Genomic DNA, 12,984 nt, shown 5'->3' with positions numbered 1-12,984 from the left:
CCAAAGGAAAATTCCTCTGGTGGAGAGGCAGAAGGTATAGATTCTTCAGCATCGGAATCTTCATAAGTAGAAAAGGAGCCTCTGGATGGTCTGTATTGTCTGAATCATCAGAAGAGTCATCTGAGGACACTGGCTCAGGGGGCTCTGCTCTAGGTCTCTTTTCTGGAGGTTGAGAGGCCCTGTCTGGGTGAGATTGGGATCCCCTTATTAAAGAGATGAGATCCTCTGCCAGAGTAAGCATTTGGGAACTGGAACTGGGCCTGTGAGAGGGGGGCTTAACAGGCACAGACTTGGCAGTTTTGGCTGCTTTAGCCCTGGCAAAGGCCTTTATAGACATGGCTGCAGGAGGCCTAGCAGCACCACGTGCTGGGGTAGAGACATCCAAAGGGATGGTGTCCGATAATTCTAGAGAAACCACATTAGTAGGCAAAATTTCAGAGGCCGATTCAACTTGGGTAGCAGGGGCCTCGGTAGTAGTCGTGGATTCGGCTGAAGATTGACCCGTTTGCTCGGTTTCGGCCGAAACCGAGACACTCGCGGTTTGCTTAACCATGGTTTTGGCCGAAACCACGGACCGCGAGTGCCGGTCTTTTTCTTTGCGTTTCTTAACAATTTGAGAAGTCGGAGGATCCAACGGCATAATGTACGCAAAATCTGAGCCGAAAACTGTTCAGCAAACTCCGACCGACGCCTAAGCGTTCGTCGGTTGAAGGAAGCACAGGCTAAACAGGCTGCTACGTCGTGGTCTGGGCCTAAACAAGGTAAGCAGTAAGAGTGGAAATCTTTATGAGGTATTTGTTTCCCACAAGTTAAACAGTTATTCACTTTTTCTGACATCGGCTGAGGCAAGAAAGAGTCCCCAACGGGGTACTTAGCTTTTTAGAAGTCTTCGAAGTAGTATTCGGTAGTAGTAATCTCTGGATCTGACCGACCGGCACTTGCGAACAGCTTCTGCTTCGGGCACCACGCGGCAAGAAAGACTGAGGAAAATGGCGTCGCCTGATGCCTTTATACCCGAAGACCAGCAGAGATGACGTCAGGTGAAGTGCGACACCAGCCGAGGCCAGACCCAGACTTTGGAATCCGGCCGACCGAAGGGCTGCCTGACGACAGGACAACCCATTTGTAAGGACTGCAGATGCATCCTTGAAGGACATCCTGTATCCAGTTCCTAGGTCTTACTTCTCTTACAATAATCAAGGGGATTTCAGTCTCACCCTTGGTCACCAGAACTTTGACATTGGAAACTACGGCCTGCTCACAGACTCTGGACCCAACCAATGTCAGTCTGGAGTGAAAATGCGAGGTGTTGGGCTGAGTCATGAAGGCCTCTGGAGGGCTCATGCTAGCGGACTCTGGCCTAAAGTACAGTTTTGTACCTACCATAAATGTAGATGTTCGAGGATCCACATTGCTGCAGTCCTAACTATTGGGTAGTCCGCTGTCCAGTCGGCCTGAATACCAAAGTATATTGACGCCGGTCAGGGCGCATTAGACTGACGTCAGTACGTCAGGGTACTAATGCGCATGACCGACGTCATATCCTCAGTCTTTTCTTGCCCCAGATGTCAGAAGACCCTAAAAAGACAAGGCCAAAACCAAAAACTCCAAACATACCTGCACCAAAAATATGTACAACAAATACAAAATTACCAGAATATAACCTCACCTACACAACCACCCCTAAACACAGAGGGAAGGAGGGAGGGAAATTGGACTGCAGCAATGTGGATCCTCGAACATCTACATTTATGGTAGGTACAAAACTGTACTATGTTCTTCATTCCACATTGCTGCAGTCCTAACTATTGGGTAGAATCCCAAAGCAGAGGTAAGGGAGGCTGGCAAATCATAAAGAAGCAGGAGCTGACAACATGCCTTGCAAAATAGCTGTGGCAAAACCAGCCCTAGACTTAGAGTAGAGAGGAAGGTGATAATGCTTAGAGAAAGTATGCACTGAACTCCAAGTAGCTGCCTCCAAAATATCCTTAGTTGCCACCCCTTAGAAATGCTGTTGAAGTGGCAGTAGCCCTAGTGGAATGAGGCCTAATCCCAGCTGGAATCTCCTTGCCATGATGGGAATAACAAAATGCAATGCAAAACCCAATCCACCTAGAAATAGTTTGTTTTGACACAGGCTTGCCCTGAACTCAAAGCAAAAGAAACAAACAACTGCTGAGACTGCCTAAAATCCTTAGTCCTGCTTAAATAATAACGCAATTGCCTGTGTACATCTAAAGTGTGCAAAATCTTTTCCCCTTTATTTTGGGGTCTGCATAAAAGTAGGCAAATGAATAGTTTGGTTTAAAGCCACACTAGAAACCACCTTAGGCATAAAGGAAGGATTAGTACGTAATGATACCCTATCCTTATGAAAATCAAAAAGGCTCTACCGCCATAAGGGCCTGCAATTCAGAAACCCTTCTTGCAGAAGTAATGGCCAACAAAAAGCAGTCTTCCATGACAAGTATTTCAATTCAGCAGTAGCCGAGGCTCAAAAGGTTGTAGAGTAAGTTTCTCCAACACAAAATTGAGGTCCCAAGCAGGAGTAGGAGCTCACGGGGTCTTATATTCTTTGCCCCTCTAAGAAATTGCTTGAACAAAGGATGCGAAAACAATGGTGGGTCACAATCATAGTGAGCTGAAATTGCTGCAGCATGAATCTTAATGGAAGAGAAAGACAAACCTTTGTCCAATAACTCAGTAAGATATTGAAGAGCCACACTCAAATTAGGCTCAGAAATCTCCAAATTGTTCGCTGCACTCCAAAATAAAAACCTCTTCCATTTTTCTGACACTTTCCTTGTACTAGGTCTTCTGGCTTCCATAATCACATTTAAAACTTGTTGAGGAAGTTGAGACCTGCTGTGTTTCAAAACAGAATATGCCAGGCTGTTAGATGAAGAGAGTGAAGCTTGACATTGAGCAGGTGACCGTCCCTCTGAGACAACAGGTGTGGAATCAAAGGTAAAGGCCATGGAGGCTTCCTTACCAGACTCCTCAGTAATGGGTACCAGTGTTGCCGAGGCCAATCTGGAGCTATTAAAATCATCCTTGGCTTGTCTTGTCTGACCTTGAGGAGCACCTTTGGGAGAAGAGGCAGAGGTGGAAAGGCATACACATGAAGATTTTCCCAACTGAAAGACAGAGCATCCATTTTCCAAGCTGTGTGATGAAACCCCTTTGTGCAAAACTTTGGCAGCTGGTGGTTTAGTGGAGAAGCGAACAGATCTATGTCTGGAGTTCCCCATGACACTGTCAATTTTTGAAATACATGAAGATCCAGTTTCCACTTGGGGATCCATGATTTGTCTGCTTAACACATCTGCTAAGGAGTTCTGTGCTCCCGGCAGAAACCTTGCCTGAAGAGTTAGTTGCAAGCTGAGCGCAGTCTCCCATAAAATCATTGCTTGCCTGCACAATGGGTAAGAATGTGTTCCCCCTTGTTTGTTGATGTACCACATGACCGTTGTGTTGTCTGTTAGAATCAACACCTGCCCTGGAAGAAGTAACCCCTTGAAAGCCATTAATGCAAACTGGACTGCTAACATCTCTTTCATGTTGATATGTAGATGCTGTAGTCTGGCAGGCCACTTGTCTTGTATCCACTTTCCATTTAGATGAGCTCCCCAAGCAATGTCTGAGGCATCTGTCGTTAGAATCTGACTCGCCTCTGGCCGGGTCACAGAGAGTCCCTTGTTTAGGTGACATTCCTGAGCCCACCACAAAAATTCCTTTTGAATGCAAGGTATTATTTGAATGACAGTGTCCAAATGCTGGCAGTGCTGTGTCCATACATTTTGAGATACCATTGCAACTTCCTCATATGCAGTTTGGCATTGGGAAGCACCAGAATACAAGATACAATGAACCCTAAGGCTTGAAGGACTGTCCTTGCAGTCAGCCCGGACTGAAGAGATAGGTGATGGAAGTAACTGGAAAGATTCTTTTGTTTGTCCGGGGTTAGAAAGGCCATCTGGGCTGCTGTATTCAGTCTCACACCCAGAAAGCACATGTCTTGAGAGGGTACTAGACTGGACTTTATTTCGCTCACAGAATACCCTAGGCATCTTAGCACTGCTATCACAAATTCCAAATGCTGTAAAAGGTCTTCCTTTTCTTGAGCTAGAATCAGGCAGTCGTCCAAGTAAGGATAGATTTGAATTCCTTTTAACCTGAAGTAAGCTATCACTGGAGCCAGAACCTTTGTGAATACTCTGGGCGCAGTAGATAAGCCAAAGGGCAATGCAGAGAACTGATAATGAGAATTTCCAGCTCGAAAACGCAGATACTTCCTGCAACTTAGTCTGATAGGCACATGAAGGTAAGCTTCCTTGAGATCTAAAGTTACCATCCAGTGATCTTTGCCCAGCAGAGGTAAAAGCTGTTGTAACGTCAACATTTTGAACTTGGGAATGTCCAGATAAGTGTTGAGGATAGATAAATCCAAAATTGGTCTCCACGTGTTCCCCTTCTTCGGTACTAGGAACAGGCGAGAATAAAATCCTAGGCCCCTTTCTGGCACAGGAACTGGCTGAATGGCCCCTATTTGAAGCAACAGAGAAATTTGCTTGTGAGCCTCTTTTCTTTGTAGAGGAGGAATGTCTGGCATGCCTTTGAAAGGAGGCAAGGTATGGAAATAAAACCTGTAACCGTGGTGAATGATATCCAAGACCCATCTGTCTTGGGTAATTAAATCCCAATTTTCTTTGAAAAGAGCCAGCCTTCCTCCCAAAGGTGCTGCCAGGCGAGAATGTACTGGCAGCTGAAAAGGTAGGTCATTGGGTCTGTTTACGAAAGGACTGACCCCTGCCCTCACCAGAAGACTGAGCAGGTGAACTCCCTGTTCTAGGCCTAAAAGAACCTTGTGCTCTGCCCCTACCACGTCTAGACCTACCCCTAGACTGGGAATCATAAGCAGGATATGTCCATCCCTTAGTAGGCCAATTTCTACTAAACTTCGGAGGCTGAACCTGCAAAAAATCCTTAACAGTTTGCATAGACTTAGCCTTGTCCTCCATTTTCTTTAAAACTGCTTCCACAGGCGCACCAAACAACACATCAGACTGTAAAGGAGCATCCAAAATCCTTGTTTTAACATGCTCAGCTAAATTCTGATCCCTCAACCAGGCGTGCCTACGAAGAACAGAACCAGTGGCAACCACCCTCGAGGAGGCCTGCACAGCATCAAAACCACACTGCAAGGAATGTTTACCCACCTGTTCAGACACATGAACTAAATCCTGCAACTCTTTACACTCAATACCTTCTGCCAGAGCATCCACCTTAGATTTCAATTGTGAAAGGAGATAATTCTGATATTTTAACATGTGAAACTGACAATTCAACGCCCTCATGGCTAAAGTGGAAGAAGTATACACTTTATTTCCCCATCTATCCAAAGCCCTTGCCTCTTTATCAGGAGGAACAGGATTTTTAACAACAGAGGCCTTCACACCTTTAGGCCCCTGAGAGACAGTTTCGGGTCTGCCCTAGGACTCTTAAAAGATACTTATGAGCTTCAGGCACCCTATAGTACCTATCCGGTTTAACTGGGGCCGGAGGCAAAGAATCAGGATTCAGGAAGCCTCTGCAAAACATCTTCCACCACATTCAGAACAGGAGGTATAGCTAAAGGCCTATGCTGGGGTAAAACAAGAATTCCCTAAGCCTCTTCCTGGAATCAGAGAAATCTTGACCTTCCCATTTAAAATGCTCCCTCATGGAATGCAGAGTCTCTGAAAATGAAAAATCCTCAGGAGGAGAAGCTGAAGGAGTAGAATCATCCACATCAGAATCAGAATAAGGAGGAAACTCCTGCAAGTCTTCAGCCAAAGACTCAGAAGCCTCCGAACATTGCTCAAAACTCTCAAACTCAGGTTCCACCCTAGGCCTCTTATCAGGAGGGGGCATAGAACCTCTAATCATAGTAATCAAATCCTCTGCCATTTTAAGCATATGTTTCTTAGGCAAAGACCCTGGAGCACTAGGAGAAACCCCCACTGAAGCTAAACTTGGCCTGCCTCTCAAAGAAGCCTTGGAAACAGAAGGGGAGGCTCTAACCACCTTAGGAAGAGAGGGAAGAACAGCCACCTGAGAAGCCCCCTCAGCCTGGCCTACTTCCTGAGAGGACACATCCTGTAACAGTAAAGTCTCTCCCTGAGACTCCAAAGAAACTCCTGGCAGAACCTCCGGCTCCACTGAGCCTTCTAGAGAACCGACGTCCGGGACTGTCGGTTCTTCCACTCTAGGCTTTGCTGCTTTGTCCTTGCGCTTTTGGCGAAGCGGCCGGAGCATCCGACGGCATTTTATAATTACAACGCTTCCCAAAAACTAACCTGGCACAGTCTAACCTCCTCTTAATAGTGCGTTTGTTAAACCTAGCACAAGAGCGGCATCCAACAACGTCGTGCTCAGGCCCTAAACAAGGTATACACAAAGTATGGTAATCCCTATGAGGTATCTGTTTCCCACAAGAAATACAGTTATTCACTTTTTCTGACATCCGGTTAAATACTGAGGCAAGAAAAACAAAATATTCCCAACGGGTACTTAGCCAACTTTGATTCGGTCTGAAACTCTGACTTCAGAAACTTTCAGAACGCCAACCTGCACTCGCAAAATTGCTTCTGCATCGGACCATGCGGCAAAAAAGACTGAGGATATGACGTCGGTCATGCGCATTAGTACCCTGACGTACTGACGTCAGTCTAATGCGCCCTGACCGACGTCAGCCATATACTTTGGTATTCGGGCCGACTGGACAGCGGACTACCCAATAGTTAGGACTGCAGCAATGTGGAATGAAGAACATCAGAGATCGGACCAGGAGCTGCAAAGGCACCTCACCCACATCAGCAACAACAAGCTTAGGCAGGGAGTTGGACAGAGAAATGCCCTTGATGTATCTGACATTCGCCTCCTTCAGCTGCTTATCTTTTCACTTCCTACGGATTACAGCCTAGAAACTGACAGATGCCATAGTTTGTGAAGGCCCAGCTCTACTAGAATGTAGGTGCTGCTAAAGAGATTCAGCCTTACATTTAATAGCCTTACAGTTAAACCTAGCAGAGAACAGACGGTTAGAAACATTGCACTGTGGTTCCAAGCAAAACAAGTAGTCCGAGTGGAACTCTCTGTGGGGAATGTCCTTTTCACAATTTATGCAGCTGTTAATCTTTTTAAACATTAACACTGTATAATCACAAAATAAAAATGAAGGTCTTCAACAAGGTACTTATCTGTATGTTTTGGTAATTCAATTTGACTGACAGGCTGACAATACTGACTAATGCATTCTGGGGCACTGGACTACAAGACAAGAAAGAAATGAAGATGGTACTGCTGACACCCTCCTTATACCCAGACATCCTGATGCTGGATAGTGAAGGATGTCTGCCAGTTGGGGAATAGTGAAAGACTCTAGATTTGGGTTGGCCATGGGCATCTGCATAGTAGAATGCCTCATGGTTCAGTACTACAAGACTATGATAAACAGTAGTTATTTTTCCAGTTAATTTGTCTCACTTCAGAGCTCCAGTCAGTACAGCAGTTTTACTGCCAGTAAGCACTGACCACTAACAAAACTGCAACTATGACTACTGTAATGCATCAATGAAAATTCATATGGACTGGCATGCTTCATCTTCAAAGGTAGGCAGCTACTCATTCTGAAGTCTGATTAACTATATCGTCCAGAACATCATCCCTGACAGTTAGTAATATGACAGTGACTCTGCTGCACATTTTTCTGCAAAGTTGAGCCCTGAAATAAACCTGCCATTGGACAGCTGCAGATTTTGGACAGGGCAGCTACTCATTCTGAAGTCTCACTAACTTCAGCATCCAAAACATCACCCCTGATGGTTGGTTAGCTAACAGTGAATCTGCTGCACATTATTCCGCAGATTAAGCCCTGAAATAAACCTGCCACTGGACAGCGGCAGTTTTATGACAGTACTAAAAAAAGCCCTAGTACTTAAGACACCTGTGCGTAAGTGCCACATGATGGCAAAACAAAAAAATGTTTGGACATTCATGCAAGTCAGTACAAAAATATATATAGTTTTCAAATGAAAGTGTCTAGGTATATGGGTGGATGAGTTTTTCTAATCATGTCAACCAATTGGTTAATGATAGTTATAGAACTATAGGTTGTATAAAAATATTTATAAAGTCTAGTAAATCAAAAATAATGAAGTCATTGTTTGTTAGTTACATTAGACCCAAACTTGAGTATGGAATAATAATATGGAAACCCTATATGAAAAAAGCATGAGTAAACTGGAAAGAGTACAGCGGAAATATACCAAGGGAATGCATGGATGTGAAAATTTAAGTTATTATGAAAGATTAAAATATCTGAACTTGTACAGTGTCTCTTACAGATATCTAAGCGTAGATCTTATTCAGGTATATAAGGCATTTAGAGACAGCTACCTCTGGGAATGTTTGGGGTTATAAAAAAGTACTTGAGAATCATCAGACAACCTATGTAGAAGACATTATAGGAATGAGAAGTGTACTAATTGGCTCTCTGACACTGCAGCCGATGCATGGAACAGACTACAGAGTACATTAAAGCCAAGTACTAGTTTAAATTTTTTAAGTACAGCCTGGACACATTATGGGAACAAGTGTTTTGGTATATTGGCTCACTAGAAGGGCATTAATCCCCATACTTGAAATATTTGTATGTATGTATGGAGTTCATTTGTCTACCATATGTGCACTTTTCTAAACCTATCTGTGAAAGACATCGTAACAGAAAAGCTGATGTTTAAAATGATCAACTTTCCTAACAAAAGCACATTATAAAAGTGCTCTGGACTTCTTCATCCTTAGAAAGTCAGGTAAGAATGATGAATTACGAGAAAAGGGAAACACTACTGAGGGACTAAGTTTTAAGGGCATGAGAAGAAATAAGATAATGTCAGGTGAATTCTGCTTTAAAGATTAGCAACTGTCAGTAAGACAGATGTACCACTATAAGACAAACATGCCATCATGCCAATGGCACACAACTTAAGGGAAAAACAAGCTAGATGACAACTGGCATCACTGAGTAAGATGGGTAAGTACGTATGCGACTTTTTAATGTCAGATGAAAAAAAAACATAGAATCAAAATGTCAACATATTTAAAAATCAAATCTGTAAATAAAGTGAAATGTACTGTTGCAGGGTGTTCAGTTGCTATTCTGGAGGCTGTACCCTAGGACACTCACACAACTCAACTAAACATACTAACTCAAGTGCATACTGTTTTCCAATAAATAAGCACACCTACCTCTGAGGGAATATAACCTCAAACATGTTATATTTAGTTCAAGGAGCATAGGGGCAAAGTTCCCACAGTAATGGGTGCAGAAGGGCACGGACCCCTGCAAAAAGTGTTCTTTTCACTTTTACAGCAATTACAGTTGCTTTTATTTCATGTCTCCATAAGTTACGTATGCATTTTGTGCATTTGATAATTTATAGATTTTTAGCTATATAAATTGTACTGAATAATTTATGGCTTGTAATGAGTGGTAAAAGTACAAAATATTTTACTTTTACTATCTTACAACAATAGAAGTTACCTTTACCTTCCACATATGATCAAAGTTATGCTACTTTCCAATTAAAATTTTGTGAACAGCAAGTGCTGCATATTCTGAGAAAATATTTAACTTTCGAAAGTCAACTCACTTGCAAGAAGGAAGTACATCAAACAGTGCTAGATGAATGAATTATGAAAATAAAGTACTTTGTTAAACTATATTCATCCAATCAGTTCAAAGGCTGGAGTTGGAGTACAGTTTTTGTGTCTCTCCCTCTATGTGCTGATCATATATAAAATGATGACGAACTGAACATAGAAGGCAATCAATCATTCTTTACCTCGAATAGTACTTTGCAAGTTGAAAAAACAGATAGCTGCATCCTGCAAGAATAAACAGTACCCATGTCTTACAGTCTTCAGGTATAAAATTCCATACTCTGATCATTAAATCCTGCAAAACAAACATATGAAGACCATGAAATAAGCTAATGCATACCACAGATTTAACAATTCTCTAGGATATAAACATAGACAGAAGAAAGCAGTCAAATAGTAAGCAAAGAAGGAAACTACCATAGTATTTTATATCGTAATAACAATCTTCAGTACACATATATACTGCAAATACAGCCTGCCTCGCTTTGGTCATCACATAACACTACAAGAAATGCTAGAGTGGATTAAACGAAAATCCAGACTGCCCTTTAGTAGCTTCTTGACAAAATATCTGATGTAGTTCTCACAATCCATACTCTTACCCTTCTTTTTGACAATAAATGATGATATTAGACTCTCCATGCAGCCTAGGTACTTGTTAAGTCCTTTAGACATCCTAAAACCCTAACATCTGAATAAGGGAACAAAAAAACTTGCCCTTACTGACAAGTACACTGATTACTCACAGAAGGTGTTTGGTAAAATTGTATGCAGTCTATTCATCAAATAAAGAAAAATATCAATTTTTCTTCCAAATGATTAAAAAAGTTCTAATGTTTATACTTTTAACAGACTAGAAGTCTATACACATGTAATGGGAGGAAGTAAGAACTTATTTAACAAAAAGATTATACAATACAACAGTGCTAAGCATGACATCCGTTTTGACCTACAGGGCAAACATGAACACCAGAAAACTATGCAAATCCCATTTGCTTGGCTTCTTTTCAAAGGCTTCAGGAGAGTTGAGCTGGTAGCATATGTGATACACAAAGTTGCATGCCGCCAAACTGTGAGACCACTTCCATATTGCCAGTATCTACCCTCAGGCCTTGTCGTCCTTTTCAAGGAGGCCAGATCAGTCATACCAGGGGTTAATTTAGGAATACACATCCAAATATCCAGCCCCTTTTTAAAGGTAGACACCATGGCACATTACCTACCTTGGACAGGAAGTTAGGTAGTTAGACAGGTCAATCCTAATACACAGAACACAGTACCTGTAAATCATGTAATTCTGAATATTCCTGAGGAAGACACGTCAGAGGATTCTCACATAGGCAGAGGCAGGGTTTCCTCTCCTGCAGATTCTCAAGCCCAAATCTTTGTCGTTGAGGAAAACTGCTCACAACCGCCTTTGGAGGAATTGTCTTTTTCCCAGATTACTGCCAAGATGAATGAGGTATTTTTAAGGAAACAAATGAATGCTCCCCTTGAAATGACGAGATGTTACGATATGTTACAAGTGGATATGCCTCATTCTATGTTTATTCCTCCACTAGTGCCAGCCTTGGAGGATGCACATAATGCTGCCTGTAGCAACACTGATTCACAATTTTCAGTGCCTAAAAAATAGATGGGCTTTACAAAGTTTCTCAAACAAGGAAGCACTTATTTTCTCACCTTAAGTCTGACCCTGCAGCCATCTCTTCAGTTTTGCCTACAGAGAAGGTTCCTGGTGTAATCCATTCCTTCCGCAGTAGACAAGGATGGAAACATTTAGGACAGATTTGGTAAGAGAATGTTTTTCTTCTTCTATTTTGGTGTATAGAATTCTTAACTATCAGAATCGTATGTGGAAGTTTGTGCTTTTTTGTACAGACAGTTTGAGAGGCCTAGCTACCACTTTTCCCCCCTGCAAGTAGTACCTATCTCAATTCTACTGCTTCCAGCATTTCCCAGTTATCTAAATATGCCTTAAGGAGTGTGTATGACGGTAAAGATAGTTTGTCTAGGGCTTTTGCTTCTGCTAATGTTTTGAGGAGGTATGTCTAACTACAAAATCACAAGTTTTCTGATGAGGTAAAATCAATTTTGAATTCAGCTTTAGCTACAGAAGTTTTATTTGGACCATCTGCCACTAAGGTTCCCAAGCAATTTGATGAGGCTGTGAAATTAACTCAGGGAGTTTATATGATTTTTCAGATCCCCCATTAAAACCACCCAGATCCTCGTTCATACCTTAAAAACAGAACAAGCAATCTCTGCCTACTCAGGCAAAATGGGAAAAAAAGAGAGAGCAGCAGGGGAGCAATAGTCAACATTCCCCACCCTCCAAACCAAAGAGAATTGTTTTTTTTCATCGGGTTATTAAACATTTGTTCACCCTAGCAATCATAGAACTAGTGCCATTTAAATCAAAAGGTCAAAGTCTTATTTTCCAGAATGTTTCTAATACCAAAATATTTTCTGGAGACCAGTTCTAGATCTTTCCTTCCTATATCAGTATGTGGAAGGTCCAAAATTAAGGTGTTGACCCTTCTGGGTCTGTTACCTCTAATTCTCCAAAGAAGCTTTATTTTAATTGGACCTAAAGGTGCATACCATCACACTTCTACAGCCAAAGGCTTCAGGAAATTTCTCAGATTTTCTGTGTCTGGGTCACACGATCAGTTCTCAGCATTACCCTTTGGGTTACTGACTGCTCCAAGGATATTTACAGAAGTGTCTAGCTCCAGTCACAGCTCACTGCAGACTGAATGGCACTCGCATTTTTCCTTATTTATATGACTTACTAATCTTTGCAGATTCTTCTCCCAGAGCCCTTAACATGGGCTTCATCTCTTCTAACCAATCTGGAATTCCAGATAATTCAAAAATCCTACTTGTCCCCAACACACAGGATTGGCTTTCTAGGGTGCTTTATAAACACTCTGTTGCAAAATGTAGTTTTGATGAAGGTGGATTTTTATCTGGAAATCTTCCTGAGATTCTTAAACTACAGTTGTGTACCCTTACCATAAATGTAGATGTTAGAGTGTATTAACTGTTGTATTCATCACATTTGGGTTATCCCTGCCAGGGTAGCCCTCGGCCGGCCCGAACTACCAGAGGCTTAGTATTTCTGTGTCAGTTGCTGTCGCTTCAGGACTGATGTCAGGTCATTAGTAGTATAAAGTAAGGCAGCCGATGCCATTACATCAGTTGTTCTTGCCCTAACCTGTCAGGAGCCCCCAAGCAGGAGCCAGGTTCTGGTAGAAGGACCCCACCAGTAGAAAGTAA

The sequence above is a fragment of the Protopterus annectens genome, chromosome 4.part0 (genome assembly GCF_019279795.1).
Source record: "Protopterus annectens isolate FY-2018-M chromosome 4.part0, PAN1.0, whole genome shotgun sequence".
NCBI lineage: Eukaryota > Metazoa > Chordata > Ceratodontiformes > Protopteridae > Protopterus > Protopterus annectens.
This window is presented reverse-complemented; position numbering follows the sequence as displayed.